Here is an 18,678-nt window from a genome sequence, read left to right as displayed (position 1 = left end):
AAAGCCCTTGTGATGGATTTATAACAGAATTTATTTTCAGTACTACCTCCTGCTATAAAAGGTACAGAAATTATTTTCTCTCTCTCTTGCTGGATGAAAGGCCCATACAAACAGGGTAGTTTTAAGCTCAAGAAAAACAACAGGCAGCACAAAGAAAGGGAAAAATATTTTCCAATCATAGACTGTTTACAAATGCCTTACAACAAGTGATTTTGGCTGATGGTCCAAAGGCATTAGATGATTTTATTGATCTCTATTGTATTGTAGTAAATCACTACCAGCTTTACATAAAATGACCATAGTTTGATAGCCTTCATGATGATATGTTTTGAAACCAAATCTTTGGAAGCTAAGTTTTACCATTGCTCATTATTTCCATTAAATTCAACTGGAAAAACTACATCATGCTCTCACACTGGCAGTTATCAATGTTTGCTCTGGGGACCTCTCACTTTGAGGAGAACTAAATGATACAGTTGTTTGCATGCATAATATCCAAATATTTGCACAGGCTATATATATTTACAGAGGGTTCTGTTTACACAGGTTCCTGCCTGAAGTGGCTAGCTAAAAACTAGCTCCCTTCTGAAAGCTATATGATCATATCAGTATAGAAGGATGCGGGGTGACTATGGGAGGCAAAGCACTTTGCTGGCTGTTTGGACTCAAGCTGGTGCTAGAGGGTGGAGTATGCAAAGCATACTTTTGCCTTTGTGCTTTAGGATTGCATTGACAGATGTTTGGAGGCATCTCAGCTCCGAATGTGGGTTTTGTATCTACAGGCAGATGGCCAGACCAGAGGAGGGCAGAGAAAAGACTGGTGTCAACTCCAGGGTGAAGCTGGGATGTGGATGATATAGAAACAGCCTTTTTGTTTTTACAGGAGGCTGAAATTATCTGTAATGGCTTACAGGTGTAGCCTGCATTCTGTAAACACTTAGACAGTTGGGAATAGTCATTGCCATGGCAGTGGTGGTGGTTGAGTTATCATTGTGTTCAGCCTGGGGAGAGGTAGCAAGCAGGCCTCCACAGTGAGGCCGTATCAGGCATGAGTACAATGCAGGCACTGGAACAGCACTGGCAGAAAGGGAAGGGCAAACCAAAACTTAAGAAAACCTGGTTTCAGTTAAAAGCAGAGTGAAGATGGGTTTGGTCTGATTAGCAGTGGTGGCTCCTCTGTTGTCTGGGGGTGGCTCTGGCCTCCATGTTTGAAAGGAGGTTTCATTCCCCACACAGCCCCTCAGGGAAGCTCTCCCTCTCCGGATTTGTGCATGACAGAGCCAGAACCTGGGCAGCCAGGCAGCATTTCATCTTCCCAGCTCAGCTGGCGCTGAGCTTCCCAAGTGAGCAGATGACCACAAGTGAGGTGCTGCAAGCTGATCCTGGGGAGGTATCTCTGTGGCATCTCATGAGGTATCTCATAACGGCATGCTGTGCAGGGAGCCCTCCTCCTCCTACTCTCCCCATGCCATCATGTGCTCCAGCTGCCCAGCAGCACTTTTCAGAAACAGATAAGCATCATCTTGAACTCATTAAAATTGTCTTAATCTCTCACAGCTTTCTTTTTTTTCTTTTTTCCACAAACAAGCTGTGTTTACCCTCCCCTCATCTACAAAATAAGGGTGATATCCAGTGATCTGATAAGCCCTCAAGATATTTATTTTAATACACTGGCCTTTCACCTCTGAAGATTAGAGAGTCAGTCCTCTGGGGGCTGAGAAAGCCTTAACAGTGAAATTCAAAGTGGCTTGGAAATGTTTTGGTTTGGATTCATTAAATACCTTACATGTGTGAAAGACTCATCTGCTAGTATGTCCAGTAGCACCAATGCAGCAAGATGTATTCTGGAACTGCTTTTTACCTGGGACACTTGTGGTGTTCAAAATGCCTGGCTCAGCAGTGTGAAGATGGGTGACCCCTGCCTTTGGTCTGCTTGTGCTCCTGGGGTGTGACATGGCAGGCTGTGCGCTGCACATGGGGGTAAAGCTTTAGGGGAGAGCAGCACTAGGCAGGATCTGCTTAACATGCCCCTTGGGCAATTTGGCACATCTATCCTGCTGGCAAAACAGTCTCCATTTGTATGCTTCTCAGAGGCAACCTGAGACTCCTTGTCCCTGCTGGCTGTCCCTGTAAGACCCCAGCAGAGCAGGCATCGTGAGGGATGATGCTTCAGAACTACTGGGAATATTTCAGCGTTGGAAATTGATAGCTTCAGAAAGTAACCTCTAACCATTCCTCCTTGGCTGAAAAGGCTTCAGTGAACAGCTTTGGCAGGAGCAGATACCCAACTAGCCACAAGAAAGAGTGGCTTTTCGCCTCTGTGTCTACCAGAGAGAGATACCCAAACCAGGGATGAAGAAATCTGAGGGACTGACACAGCTTCCAGAATCACTTCTGTGGATTAAAACTTAGAAGATAAGATAAACAGTTATACAGAACTCTTTATTGCAACAGTTTATTTCTCCCCTCAGTGCAGGTTCATGCTGTCATACCAGACTGGTGAGGCCTTCACAAGTTTTTTCTCTGTATAGGCTGCAGAGGGTCTCATGAAGTAGTAGAATGTGGAAGAGGAGCAGGGGTACCTGTGGAGGAGAGCGGGGAGGGAGAGCTAGCAAGACTAACTTCTGATAGTCGCCTGTCCCAGCTGGAATTGGATTATGCCACTTGTGAATTTTTCGTAGTTACCAGCTGAAAGGCATTTTGTAAAGCAATTACAGCCAATCAGCAGAAGAGCTGAGTGTTTTGCTTCCCCATCAGCTAAAAGGAGCCATGAGTTATACTAATATTATTATTTTATTTTTTTGGGGGGTGGGGGGGTGGGAAGAGGAAAGGAACCATGAGAAAACCATTATACTTGTTCGTACTGACAACAGGAAGGAAGGAAATTGAATTAAAATTTTGTTAGCAAGTGTGGTAATTGCAGAGTATTTTTCTGCTGGGCTAATTTCCCTTCTCTTGTTGTAGAGCCCTTCCCATCCAAAGACAGAGGAAGGCTTCCACAATCCCCTACACATCTGCAGGGCCTCAACTTCCTCTGGGTAAGGTAAAAGCTCTATGGGCAGTGAAGGAAACGTCTTGTGTCGAGTCTCAGCCTGGCCACAGCTCAGAGACTGCTGCCCCTTGCCAGGATCAGCCAGGAGGAAGCACACTGGAGTGGGTGGGAGCTCATCCATCGTGTGCTGGGCCATGTGGGGAAACTACAAGGGAATGAAGAGGACAGAAAGCTCTTTCTACCTGATTAAGGCACTTTATTTTGGCTGCTGGAGGATGCTTTCCCTTTCAACTTACATTGATGTGGATTGTCTATAGGAGACAGCAGAGGTAGAGCTTAGTATTGCAACCTAACCAACCCTCCCTGTTTATTTATTTTTCTTCATTATTCTCTTACTGTGATGGTAACACCATGGAGCAAATTCATTGCAATAAAGAACAGAAACAAAGTTCCAGTTTCCTCAGCACCAACGCATCATGAGAAATTAAACCTAACGCTCATTTCCTAGAATAGCATTAAGTTCTATGAAGAAATGAATTGTTCAGCTGGCTTCTTAATCTAGATGACAGTTTTATTACAATTAAAATATCACCTCTAGGAGGCCCTTTGTTTGCATTTGACAGATTTTATTGTGTTTATATAGGCTAATGAAGCAGAATGAAATTATGGAGCTTATATTAAATTTAAATGACTGATTTATTGTATTTAAAACCTAAAATTTATCATGCATGTTCTTTAATGCCACGCAAACTACATTAGTTCACCACTGTTTTATATTTTCAGTGATTTTCCCAATTGAATAAAGCTTTGTGAGTGCACTAAAATAAGGTGAATTAATGTCCAAATAGTTAAAATGAGAAAGACCTTCTTTAAGCAGTTTAAGAGGGTAAAAATATTGCTATACTAGACCTAGCCAGTGCTTCAGGTCAGTGGTTCTAATTTCATGGGTTATTATGAGCGATTTCAATGAACAGCTTTAATTTAAGCCTTTGCCAACTAAGCTCAACTTCCTATCTGCTCATTGTTGTTGTTGAGCTTTATTATTGCTTATTTTTATTGGTCTAGGCAACTTCCATATTCCCCATTGAATGTGACACTCAGAAGGTCCCTATTGCATACAGTATTCTGTACTTACATGGATACCCAAATACTTGCTGTTCATTTGTATTGTTTTAATCACCGTATATCTGAATACATTATTCACATTAATCTTAATATTTTTCAGATGATGTAATTCCTCTCACATTACTCTTTAGATTTTCTTTTTTTTTTTTTTTTTTTCTGCTTTAGATGTTAACGGATCATCTAGTTACTCCATGTTTTCTTCCTTCATCTTCCTTCATTAACAAAAAGAATTAGATGCATGTGAAAGCTCACTGAAAAAAAAAAATATATATATATATATATAAATCTAAGATGATGACTTTAGGATCAGATGGGTTGTGCCATAATGCCTTTATTCTCCTCTATGTAGAAGAACTCCAAAGTGATTTGTGTAGATGTAGAAGACATCTACAGTGCAGAAATTAGTCAGATTAACCTGAAATATTGCTAAGATACGTTCCAGTCATAGTAAATACTATTACTTTTATTGGCAATACAAACATAAATGAAGAGATTGGGATATAACTTATGGTAAATCATCTTCCGAAACAAATAACTGGAATCACTGCCATTAGGGTATATCACACATAATTCTAGGAACATTAAGTAGACCAAGAAGTGCTTTTTAAGAATGGCAATATTGCTGAAAACTTATATTTCAGAGAATAAATTAAATTCATGTATCCAATTTGAATCTGACAACAAATTTTGGCCAAAGCAATAATGGAAGGAGAATTTCAGAAGACCATTTTTCGTTTTAAACAGCAACACTTGTTGAACTCATGATATCATTGATTTATTTTCTTTCTGTAGCACTGCTATATCTTCAGCTTGGCTTTTCACTCAGGCTGTTAGCTCATGGACATATATTGTTTCATACGTAATACTATGGGGGGAAAACAGATATTGGGGCTGATTTTCTGCTTAGTTATTATAACAATATGACTGAATGAACAACTTAAATGATTTCTGTGATTAAACGTATTGTGTAACAATACAGATAATTCCCTCATATTTGTGGGTATGAGTAAGTCGGATGTAGGAGTCAGCTTTAGTTTCTAGCGCTTTATGCAGCATGATGAATCTTACTGCCCTCATCTTTCAGTTCCCAGCTGTCTGTCGTAGTGTCTGTAGATCTACAGTGTCTGCCTGTGGGTGGCATCTACCAATTTAATCAGCAGAAACAGTTTTGTTTAATCTCTAGGACTCAGCTGTGCTGATATGATTCTGCTCAGGCTAACCAAAGATTTGGTAACTTGCATTCCTTTATGATGCCTTATTTCAACTGTAGAAAAGTAGGACTAAGCAGGAAATAATGTGAAAATATTCTCCTTGATGAGCCTTCTTAATTGTTGCCACCTCCCCATTCAGCCATGGAAAACACATAGGCTCACAGATTTGTTAAGTACATATAATGTAGAAGGATTTGGTGAATACTATGCACCATGGTAGGAAATCTCAGAAAGCAGAATCTTCTTTAAAAATAAAGACTCTGATTCTAAAATGATTAGTTTTTAATAGTTGATATGAGGAGCAGCTGTGTCTAGTGATATAAGTTCAGCATGAAGTTTCCTCTGTATGACTCATTTGAGGAAGTAACACTTTTCTTCCATTGAGTTTCAAGGGGGAAAAGATAACAGGCTATATCAGAATGCACAGAACCCAATACTGAAAGATATGGCTGCTTTAATATAACATAGTCATCCCCACCAAAATCAAGAAATCAAATCATGGCCTATCCTGCAGTGAAGGGCCTGCACCCCATATGTTTCCCTTTTCAAAGTTTCTACCCTGAGGACAGGTTTGTCTCGATAAGACATGTCTAGTGTCCTGCCCACAGATTGCACAAAGAAACCAGAAGTCCTGGCAATCCTGGAAAGCTCATTAGTGAAGAATATGAGTTGCTATTGGAACTTTTTTAAAAACATGTTATTAAAAAAAAAAAAAAAAGTGAGAGGAGAAAACAACAACAAAAAGTAATATGCCTGTGAATGGGGGAACAATATACATCATTCCCAGAGCACAACTGCTTATTCCTTTGTCTGATTTGTCTGGCTTCTGTCTGTTTCACTCTCCATAAATCACAGTGATGCAATGATCCTTATGAGCAGAGTTGTGTGCTAAAGATGTCCTTGCCCATGTGGTGTTGTTAAATAGTGCTCGGGTAAACTGCTGTGTTTTGCAGCAGATAATTTGCTACAAAGTAGTTCTTGGTTCAAAATGTACAAAAAAAAAAATGTGGTAGAAAAGGAAAAGGTCTTTTTCATAAGCTTGTGTAAATAATGTCTACCAAGGAAGGGTCTTATCTGGATCTGGATCTGGTATCAGTTGGATCTGCTATCTCAAAAGTGATGAAGCTGTTCAGAGACAGATATGAAAAAGTCCGTAGAGACCTCTGGTGCTGTGGACATTGCATTGGCACATTAAACTGGGAATAATCCATTAGATAAGATTTTTGTGATTCCTTCGATATTTGAACAACTTCATTTTTTTATGATAGTAAACTTTTTCCTGTAAATACGTAATCATCTGATTCTTTTTTTCTTCATTTTTATGAAGTGACAAGTCACTCACTGCATTTTCTCTGGAAAGCTTTGGGTGCAAGTTGGACAAGACAGTCTCATGGAGGGTCTGAGGACCACTGAGAACTGTCTTCACTTAGAAGTAGATGGCCAAACCCCGAAGGTTTTAAGCTTTCATTGAAGAGCTCATGCTGTTAGATATAATTTTAGTACTATTTTTCTTTTTTTTTTTAGAAGTCAGTTGACTTAAGAAATGAGGATATTCTATTCTGCAGTTTATGGGCAGAGATCTGTTTTTTTGGTGTACTTAATCAGGCCTGTAGCAACAACTGAGACTGTTCAGCCCATGCTGTATATATGGAGCAGAAGTGAATATGGCAGAACAGCAGTCAGCCCATACAGTTGCCAGCAAAGGTGTTAATATTTTTCTCAGTTCTCATTGAAGCTCATTGGGATATGCAAAACTTGTTCGTTAAGCACCGCTGCAGAGTGACAGATGCTGACATATATAATTTGACAGCTGCAAATACCAGGTACTAGAAAGTGTCATTTCCCATAAGTATAACATAATGGGTCATTATTCCCTGACAGATTAAAAACCAAGTACTATGAATAAATGAATCCATAATCCTGTGTACTTTAAAAGAAGAAGAGAACATTCTTTTTCTTCTTCCAGAAACAAAGGTGATTTCCTTTGTTCTCTGCTCACCTGCATGCACCACCATCAATTCTCAGCTCACTGACGAGATGACGCAGAGGAGGCAGTTGCTCACACCATCATTTCAGACATTCATGTGCCTAGACAAAGCATGCTGGCTCCCTAGATAGCCCGTGCAGAGATGGCACATGCATCCAGCAGGTTATTCGGAGGAGAGGCTTATGCAGGAGCCTGTGTACTCAAGTTAGGCGCCTGATATGAATGGTGCAAACACTTGCCCCTCAAGTGTTACTCATCCAGCTTTGTGCTGATCACAGGACATCGGCTGCCATGTGGCCCCTTCAGGAGTGCCTCATCTGTGACTGCTTCTTGCCTTTAATTCGGAGCCCACATCTCTACTGCTGGTACACTGGTCACAGTGAACTTCCTCAGGCAGACAGCTAACAGCAAGAGACCCCTGAATTTTTGGAAGGAGCACTGCTAAATGTTGGGCAGGTAGGGAAAAATCTGTCCGCTGGTTGACAGTGTGGCACAGGAGAGGAGCAAAGACTGATCATACTCAGCAGAGTGCTGCTGAGGCTGCGATTGCTGTGCTTGCTGTAGGGCTGTGTTGTACTGGGGACAGGATGTTACGCCTAATGTGGCCTGAGTCCCGAAAAGCCACTGTGTGCCATTGATAATATTGATAGATTTTATCATATTTAGCAGAGATCTGGTTGATCTCAAATGGTTTCCCAATTCATGTCTGTACATACCAGGCTTCTACCCACAAGTATGGCTACCTGGCAATTCACAGTTAAAACATGGCTATAATATACCTTGTCCTTCCTTCCATGTGATTATATCTTCTGTCTCCACGTGGAGACTGGTGACAAGCGGTGTTCCTTAGGGTTCTGTATTGGGACCAGTTCTATATAACATCTGTCAGCAACATGGATTGAGTGTACCCTCAGCAAATTATTGGACATGTGGTGTTTTTAATCCTGCCGGGCAGCTGAACTCCATCTCATCCATAGCTACTCTCTCAATCCCCCTCCAAAGGAAAAGGGGGAGAAAATACAATGGAAAAAGGCTCAAGGGTTGAGACAAGAACAGGAAGATCAATCACCAATTATTGTCCTGGGCAAAACAGACTCAGCATGGGGAAATTTATGTAATTTATTCCTATCACTAGCACAGCAAGAAACTAACAGCACACCAAAAATACCTTCCCCTTTCCCTCCCATCTACCCTTTTCTACCTCCTCCCCTCCCTAACTCCCCAAAGGGTGCAGGGGAGTGGGGAATGGGGGCTGTGGTCAGTCCCTAACTCTTCATCTCCGCTGCTCCTTCACGGTCACTCTGCCCCTGCTCCCCATGGGGTCCCTCCCACAGGATGCTGTCCTTCCCCAACTGAGCCTGTGGGGGCTGCCCACAGGCAGCAGCTCTTCAAGCACTGCTCCCACACAGCTCCGTACCATAGGGTCCATCCCCCAGGAGCAAACTGCTCCAGCACGGGTCCCCCACGGGCAGGCGTCAGCTCCCCCCAGACCTCCTTCGTGGGCTCCTCTCCACGGGCTGCAGCTCCGGCCCGGGGCCTGCTCCTGCGGGGGCTCTCCATGGGCCGCAGCCTCCTCCAGGCCACATCCACCTGCTCCACCGGGGGCTCCTCCACCCATGGGGGGGCTGCAGCGTGGAGATCTGCTCCATGTGGGACCCATGGGCTGCAGGGGGACAGCCTGCGCCACCAGGGGCTTCTCCACAGGCTGCAGGGGAACTGCTGCTGCCTGCCTGGAGCACCTCCTGCCCTCCTGCTGCGCTCACATGGGGTATGCAGGGCTGGGTCTCACTCCTCGCTCTCCCAGCTGCTGTTGTGCCACAGGTTTATATTTTCTTACTTAAATCTGTTCTTCCAGAGGCACAAACAATATGGCTTATTGGCTCGGCTCTGGGCAGCAGCATGTCCCTTTGGAGCCTGCTGAAACTGGCCCTAATCTAACATAGCTTCCAGAATCCCCATCACTCTAAGGCCAGGTTAGATGGGGCTTTGAGCAACCTGGTCTAGTGGGAGGTGTCCCTGCCCATGGCAGGTGGGTTGGAACTAGATGAACTTCGAGGTCTCTTCCAAACCAAACCATTCTGTGATTCTAGAATGATCAGAGCCAGTCCCATAGTAACATTATATTGCAGCGGATGTAGCTGAGACCAAAGTCTGTCCTCCAGCTGAGTCAGTGGATGTTGTCTGCTTATGATAATTGCATTTTTGTTGCGGAAAGGGCCATGGTAGGAGCTACAGAAGTGTCTTTGGAGACGGCACGTGAAGAGGTGATATCTCTTGATACCTAGTTAAGTAGACTGCAAATTCTTTCCAGCAGGTCTGCCAAACATCTCTGATGTGCTGAGAAAAGTGTTCTTTGGTGTCTTTTGGGACAATGTTTCCTTTTGTGCATTAGATACTTACACAAAGATGCATTATTTATTCATTTATTTAAGCTTCTTTAAATCTACATGCCTTAGATGAAACACAAGATAGGGCAGTTAACTGCTGACAAGTTGGAGCTCCTATAATGGATACCCCACAGAATTTCACTCTAATTCCTGCATTAGGGACTTGCTTGGTGTTTTCTGTTTGTTTTGTTTTCTTTTGTTTTTAATGTGAGCAATTATGATTTTTTTTTAATTAAAAAAAAAAAAAAAGCTTGCCCTGTTACTTACAGAAACTGTGCTAGGAAAGTTTTTAACAAACTATTTAAAGCTTTCCAATGAATTTTAAATTGTAACTAGCATTATACTGCCAGAACAGTGTAGAGATTTAGATGCTTTGGCAATTCATGCCATATTTAAGATCTGTTCTTTGTGTTGGTTTTTAGAAAATGATGTTTGCTTCATTTGGGTTTTGCTGTCTTTGCATGTAGCAGAATAATTAAAGGCATAATAACACCAACTGGAAAAACGGCATCTAAATAAATGGACAGATTTCCTATAATCTTTGGGGTTGGAGACTTTTCTTTTTTTGCCCGTCTCCTACATTTAGCACAATAGCCTCCTGCTCTGTGACTGGTCTTCTAGGAGCTGTAATCACATAAATAATAATTAGATGGAAGTTAGAAACAGCATGACTGTAGTGAACAAATATGCATAATTAAAAATGTGTCTGTATCAGTAGGAGTAAAGGAAAGAATATACTTCAAATATGCAGATTTTAATACCTCATTATTCAAAGATCATAAACATTAGTTTAAGGAATAGATTAAAGGGAACTCTTCCCCTTCCCCCAATCCATTTATTTCTTCTCCTGTATTTAACAACTGATGGCGGATCAGACATCTGCAGAATTTGTTGAGTCTTTCCCATTTTTTCATGCCTAGGAGATATATCTTGAGGCTGCAAATCATTGGGCTGAACTGGTGAAAGAGAACACAGGTGCCTCACAGCAGCCTTTGTGAACTCAATCTCATCCTATCCATAGCATAAGATGCTAGTCTTCCAACACTAGTTCTGTTTAAAGTGGATGCTTGGCCTGCTGGTTAGCAATGGGGCATATTTTTGGCTCCAAGAATACACTTTTGAAGTCCTTGAAGACACAAAACATTGGAACAAGATTGCAGGATAGGAAATTGTAGACAAAGTGGTGTAGCTAGCATTGCAGAGATGGAATGAATGGATATGCTTTTCCCAGTATCCTAAACTCTGCACTAATTAAGTCAAGTATTAAACAGCTGTTAAATACTGTTACCAATGATTATTTAGGCAAAGCCCAAACTTCTATACGTGTATAGCATATGTGGGATACATGTATTTACAGTAACATAGGTTAACTTTCAGAGAATATAGACAAGTTTAAAAAAAAAATCATATATCATAAACAGTAGATCTTACACATTTTTACCCCTTCAAATGGTAAAATATTCAAGTTTTAAAATAATAAAAAAAAAAAAAAAAAAAAAACAGAAACCAAAATGTAAGGTCAAAAACATATTGGGGGACCTGGGCTGCATGCCTATATGTTTCTATTTTCTTCTTTTAGTTCTAGGTTTTGGTAACTAAAATTTCCCTTTGGTACAGCAGATGGCTATAACAATATGCCTGTCTCCTTAGTATTTGTTGGCAGTCTAGTTTGCTTTTTTGTCTGTAAAGTAGAAAGTAGCAATAAAGGCAGTAGCTGAGGATGTGCTGTGCATGGAGCACTAGTAAAGTGGTTGAGACATTGCTGGCAGCAGGAGTCTGCAAAGAAACTATCATATCAGAACAAAAACAGCTGTCTACCAGCACCATAAACGTTAGGAAATGCTGTGGGTGATTAGTTGCTGCTCCTAATGTGTGAAACTTGGCCTGTCTGCATACAGGCAAAATAAACTCCCTTTTACTTCTTGCACTCATACGTGGAAATCACAGGACATTATGGGATTGATTATGAGTCATAAAAGCCAGGAAGTTCAGTTTTGGAGTGAAAGCCATGGCAATGACTGTCTCTTTCTATTTGGATGTCATTGTGTGAAAAGCTAAGGTGAAACGAAAAGGAACAGGAAACAAAACTCAAATAGAGAATGGGACAAAACTCTAATGGGAAAAGCAACTTGGTCAGGAAGGAACACTCACACATATAATATAAGGCACCTGGCCTCTCTGAAACTTTTTTTTTTTAAGTAAACCTTAGTGGTCCTGAAACAATAGCACAAGAATGGTCCAGCAAACCCACATACTACTGAGTGCCACGTAGTCTTTTTCCCCAAAGAAAGACATCCTCCTTATTTCCACTATCCCACCAGACTGAACATTCTGAACAAACACCACTTCAATGAAAGCAGAAGAAAATCCAGAATGAGGGAAAAGAAGAGAATATAAAAGTTTTTTTTGTCATGAAATTCTTCAGTTACATTTGTCCTGAATAAACTGCTTAGCTGGCCATTTCAGAAATGAATCAACTGTGACTGTAAATCTGGGAATTTAACGTGGATTAAAATTATCCTTGTTTTGTGCTGCATGGCATTTTGAATCTTTTCTTTCTGTGAGGGATTTCTCATGCTGAATTGGTTATGAAAGAGATCTGAAAACCAAGGGCAGAAGGTGGGGCTACTTAATTTTCTTTTCTATACCTCTGAGCTGACTGCTTTAATCAATCATAACAAAAAGATAAACATTTATATAGCACCTGCCAGTCTATGGCTTAAAAGCACTTAACACACTTCAATATACACTATGGTACAGAAAAGGAAAAAATACGGTTCTAGGGTGAAAGGTAATTTCTAGTTGATAGTGCTGCTGGAAAACAGAAAGTCAATTGAGTTTAGAGCAAAGTAAAACAGAACAATTCGAACTAAGTACCAACTACGAGAGCAGAGTTAATACTTCTACTGCTGCAAAATTTGTCAAAAGGAATTTCAAAGCCTGATTTTTCTTATCTTTCATACACAGACTGTAAATCTTGGGCCCAATGAAACAAATGGATGGTTTAGTGCTTTTACAAAGGACTAGGTTTTGTTCCACCAATTTAGTAAGGTAGACCCCTGGAAGAAATGGTAAGGTCTGGATCTCAGTGCCCACAAGGAGTTAAGAGGGGCTGTAGAAATGACTGATGCTTTTGCCTGTGTAATAAAACTAAATTCTCGGGTGGAGGGAGACCGCAATATTTCTGAGTGCTTTTTCCTCACAAAAATGTCACAGAAAGATTTTATTTCATTCTGCATGATCCACTTCATTGTATTTGCAAGAAAAGTAAAGGAAATGAAGACTTTTACTCTCGGAAATGCCTTTTTTTTACTTTTTAATGCTAGTCAGCAGCCTGGTGATTTAGGAGACATCCTCAGGAGAATACCAGAACTAGCATATGATATCAGAGGGAGCTTTAATTTCTTCTACTCTTACTGTTCAACATTGACTAAACAATTAATGATTTACTAGAGAAAGCTAGGGAACAGCAGAACTAGGGGCCCTAGGAAAAAGTCCTAGAGGTTGTTCCATAAAGTCACTCTCACTCTGTGAAATGAATATTCAAGTATTCCATAAAAAGTAGGACACCTCCAAGAGGAAGTCATGAAAGAGCTCTGCCTCCAAATGCCCTGTCTCACAGGACAGATTTATTTCATGAACATAAGCAAACTGCTAACTTTTGCATGTGTAACCTTAATTAAAGCAGAATTTAACATTAATTTTTTTTCTTTTTAGCCAGTTCAGAGATTTTTCTGCTTACTAGGAAGACTATTTTAAGAAACAATTTAAATATCTTAAGTGATAAGTAAAATATAATGCAGATATGCTAAGTTTAACCTTTAAAAGAGTTCTTAGCTGTTCTACCCCCAAACTAAAATCAACAGAGTAAAAATTGCCCTGGATTAAAGAGGCATGCTCCTTTTTTCCATCATGGAAGAGAGATAACCTCCGTCCACATCTATGAAGGAACTTGTTGTGTAATATGAAATTTCAGTTGCTAACAATTTCAAATGAATTTTCATGAAATCTGCATTGCATCTCTCAGATTGCTCGGGGTCAGTAAGAATCAGTGTACTTGCTACCAGACACATCGATCCAAACATCCTGGTACAGGGTAATACATGCTATGCCACGACACTAACCCTGGTCCCAGGGTATTGTAGCTCTGCAGGTACAGCACCCTTCTCTAGTTTTCTGTCTACCCCTCCTAGAAGGAAGCCTACCAGCTATAAGCATGCAGGCTGGCTAGCACAACCAAAGACCTGTGTTGCCTCCTGTTCTGGATCTATATTATTCAGAGCCAGTTAGAGATCTCTAAGTAAGTGTATCGTGTTTAGCCATGAACTCCAAAGCTTTTGGAGACACCCTTTAGTACATGGGAGAACTTGGGTACCAGGAGGCCAGAGAAAGGGCTAATGACCATGTCCCACCCTTTAGGACTGACAAGTCCTCTCATCTTTTAGGGCTGACAAGTCTGATCTCTTCACAGCCTGAGCTGGCATTGCTGAATTTCACAAAATACTTACCTTCGGGTACCTGACCCAAGGAAGAAGCGCCAGATGAATGCACCAGACCCTCCTCAGCATGGAGTTATCAGCAGCAGCTACAGACTCTCAAGGGACCACCCTGACCTTGAGGCTAGGAATGAGCAGAGAGAAAAGCTCTCTTTGCCTTTCCTGCTGAAGCTGGCCCACAGGAATGCATGATTTCAGCAGTACACAAAGGGAAACATGACTCTCTAGCCTAATTGCTTTGGCATTTACTTCAGAGGTGGAAGACTTCAGTTCTGTCCTTTTTCCCAAGGCTTATAATAGATTTTACATTTAAGAAAAGTACGTAAAATATGTTTAAAAAGTTGGGAGAAAGAGTGGGTCCTTCTCCTGCTAACTGCAGTAGTATCTCTCTTCTTCCTCCTGCTTCTCCCACATTAATTTTGCTTGGGGGGGGGGAATAAGTACTGAGTCCCCATCTGCTGCTTCCTGCTCAATGCTCTGAGTGCTTGTAAGATGCAGGCAGCAGCTCCAGAAACATTTCTACAAGTTCTCAGACTCTTTTCACAAGAAAAGAGTGCAAGTAATCCGTACTGTGGTATGTGTGTGTGACATATGGTCGGGAGAGACAGGAGGCTTCTCTGAGCTCTAATATAAGGAAGAGGCAAGATTTTAAGGTCTTCTCTGGTATTTCTCAGTAGCTGTTATGGACTTTTGCATGCTCTGTGTGCTGGCTACAGCAAAACTCATTCCTTAGCCTTTAAGTCTCATTATACTTTTAAAAGGGTATTTAAGCACCTAACTTCAGGTTGTAAATTGCACAGAAGCCTAAAGGTTACATATGGCAATGCTGCCCACCAAGGAGCCTGTGCTGTTTTCCAGATCTGACCAAATGCTTTACAGGGAAGGCCTTTTAGTCAATTGCCTAATGCTGCTTATGTTTTAGAACTGCTATTACACAATATGAGATTTCCATGCTCAAAGGGCCTCTGTGCATTCCCTCCACCAGTTTTGCTATGCTGGGGGAAATGCTTGCGCAAACAGAAACGATGGTGAAGAAAGTGGAGAGGAAAAATATCAGGACAGAAGAACAAAACTGTATTTCTTCTAGCTCCATCAGCTTGGCTATATTTACTTCCTGACAGCAACTTTGAAATGGCAAAGGAATTCCTTCTTCCAGCTCTTCCTGTGACCTAAATGCATAATTGATGAAAACGTATTGGTTACATGAAAGCCTCACAGAAACCACCAGGAAAGCATTGCAGATTATTTTTTCCTCCTTTTGCCACTATGTTTTTACAGATGTGATATGTGGTTTAAGAAGCCAAAGGAGACAGGCATGCCTGAGCCCTGCCAAATAGTCTAAACAAAGAAAAGATTTCTTTCTTTCCTTTCCCTTTCCCTTTCCCTCTAGAGAGCTCAGCATATCAGACTAAAAATTATATATATGTATGCATTCGCTTTTAATTGGCATACCGAAGAAAACTGATGAGAACGATTTTTTATAAATTTAGAGCAAACAGTAAGACATCTTGTCGTACACGAATCAAAACCCTGTTGCCTTTGTCAGCGTGTGCACAGCTTGTGGCACCGAGCGTGCAGCACTGCCATACCGAGTATTTGAACGCCACCTCGTGGGCCTCTGCGACCTGAAACCTCTGGAGCAATTAAATTAAACTCAAGCTCATTGCCCTGACAGTGATTAATAAATAACCCGAATGTGGAGCAGTGGGTCACCAAACACCACACCGGGCGACCAGTTCAGCAGCAGCGGGTCAGGGGAGTGTTTGCTGGGGCACCTAAAATGCCGACCGCTGGGTCACAGCCTGCCAGGAGGGCACTTCCACCACATCCAACTCCTCCTTACACTAAGGATATTGGCCTCTGCCAAGCATCCCGGGGTACTTGAATACCCTTATAAAAGATAAGATATTCTCTTTGAAGTTCACAGAGAGTCAAAATACGAAGACAGTTGTGGGGCCTTTTGGTGGTGCAGGACAGTGTCTGGCTGCTTTGACAAATTGCCCCTCTGTTGTGCTCAGAGCAGATGGAGCTGTGGTAGTTGCAATGATGGGTTTGGTTTTCTGTTCTCCTGGGACAGGCAGATTGTGTGCATCTCTGTCAGAAAACAAGATCACTGTGATTCCTGGTGTGGCTGTGCAGGGCGATGCAGTTACTGAATATCTGTAAGGCCTACAGGAAGGAACAGTGGGAAGGAAATGTCCGGTCAGACCTGCTGGGGCCCAGCTGAGAGGCCAGTCCCAACCGGGAGGATCCTCAGCCAGCTATCGCAGTTCCCCACCTTTTCCTCTAGTTGCTTCTGTTCCCAGAGCCCTAAAGCACTGGGACAATGGGCCTGGGAGGAGGTGGCAGGGCAATGGCCATGCAGGGAAGGCAGCAGCAGCACGGCTGCTCTGGCTCCTGTTGAATATGGCTCTAGGTAGAGAAGAGTGCCTGGTGTTTCTGCCCCTCACTCCCTCTGTGTCTATCACAGTTGTTGCAGGTTTTTACACTGGAGAAGATGGTCAGTGTTAACAGGCTGGCATGAAGGGCTCACACTTCTGTACGATGCCCAGTGTAACTGTGCACCCACACGGAAACGGCAGAAGTTTATTTTCTGAGTGCGAGGTTGCCCATTAGAAATGGGGAGGATGGGTGTGCAGAAAACCTTGCCTCTCCACAGGTCTCATTCTGGGCTGAATTTCCAGCTGGATCTCACAACATTTGCGTCTGGCACTTACAACATCCACATCTCATAGTTCCTTAATTTCCCTGCTCCCACAGACTTAACCCTCTAACACAAACATCTCAGTGGTATTGGCATTCCCTTGGCAGGCAGGAGCCTGGGGTTCAGTTCTTGCCTCTCTATCCAGTGAGCAAATGTAATCACATTTAAAGCCATTTTCTTTTTGTCTTAATAGATATTTTCATGGAGAATGAAACAGCTTCAGTAAGAGAGGCAGAGGCTGCCCAGCTCAAGATACTCCATATCATCATGAATGGAGCATTCTCTTGAGAAAAAGGGTTCTTGGCATGGCAATAATTCCTCCTCTCCCTCCATGTCATTCAAGCTTGAACATCAGGAAGACAGAAATATAATGTGGAGCCAGAAGAAGAGCAGATGAGAAAGAATCTGGTACAATAGTCTGTATACATCAGGACATCGTGTGGGCAAACTGGGTCCCAGTCCCTCTATGTTTTGTCTTTCACATTTCAGCAGCACTGAATGTTTATTCTGTGGAAATAATGCTGGGAACCAGACGATTGCTCAGTTAATGACTTTCCTCCTTGCCAATTTGTATTCTGCACAGTAGCCCCACTGCAACAGAAAGAGCAGATGTGTTGATTTGTTTGGGGTTTGGGCTTTTCTTTTGGTTATTACAGAAAAGTTGCAGCAGGGAGTCAGAGTGGGCTGGAACTTGAGGCTCAATGAGAAGAAAGGCAGAAGCATACAGCACAGAGCATGAAATGAGAAAAGCAGGAGGGAGATAAGGGTATTACCTGCCATACCTGTTTATCCTTACGTGGAGGGGGAACTGTTACACGTGGAAGAATGCCTTTGTGTATGGAGGGAGGCAGTCTGGCACTGTGCGATTTACTAAACTGGAGCCACTGTAGCTGTCAAAAGGACAGGGATTTCTATTGCTCAAAACCAGCTTGGCAGAGAGAAAGTGGATGATTTCATGACTTCAAGCTCCCAGTCTTGGAAGGGAGAGGTACAGCACAGCTTATGACTTACTCCTTGTGCTTCTGTGACTAGTGCTTTGAGGGAGCGTTCCTCAAAAGTTGAGATGTAGCCAAAACTTAATTCAGATAAAATGTTGAATATCTGTGACAAGGAAACCTTCAGTCAGACTGAGCTTATACTTTTCTTATATCCCTAACTGTAGTACCACTTGAATAAGTATATAAAATATAATGGCAAAACAGGTACTTAAATAGATTAAAAATCATGAATTACTACAATAATCCAAATGATGATTGATCTCAAACAGTGATCATATAGATGCAGTTTAAATATTCTGTTCAACAAAAAATAAAATGTTTTATTCTTTGGCTTAGTTTGCTGATTTTTTTTTTTTCCAAGTGGTTTGGCCATTTGTATGTTCAGTACCAAAGAAATACCTTAAGGATTCCAAAACTGTGAACCAACTGTTTAGCAGTCTGGAAAACAGCATATTCAGAAGGAATTTTGAAGAGGTAATCTCAGACTTAATCTAATCTATACTTGTATCTGTACTTGCAAGAAGCCAAGCACAGTGTTCAGGCTATAGCAATGACTGAAAATATAACTGATCCTGCTCTGGTAATTATGAGAGTCTAAGCAGGCACCCAAGCTCACTATGAAAAATCCAGGTACAGAATGTGCATCTCAAAGTCACTCGGAATAGCCAGCTGAGACATCTCTAAGTAGAAGCCTACAAGTGCTTGTAGAACAATGCTCCCGCTGGCTTGCCAGAAACCCAACCAGAGCAGCAGTTACAAAAAGGGGAGCTGTGCTGGT

The sequence above is a fragment of the Aythya marila genome (assembly GCF_965140915.1).
Source record: "Aythya marila genome assembly, chromosome: 1".
NCBI lineage: Eukaryota > Metazoa > Chordata > Aves > Anseriformes > Anatidae > Aythya > Aythya marila.
This window is presented reverse-complemented; position numbering follows the sequence as displayed.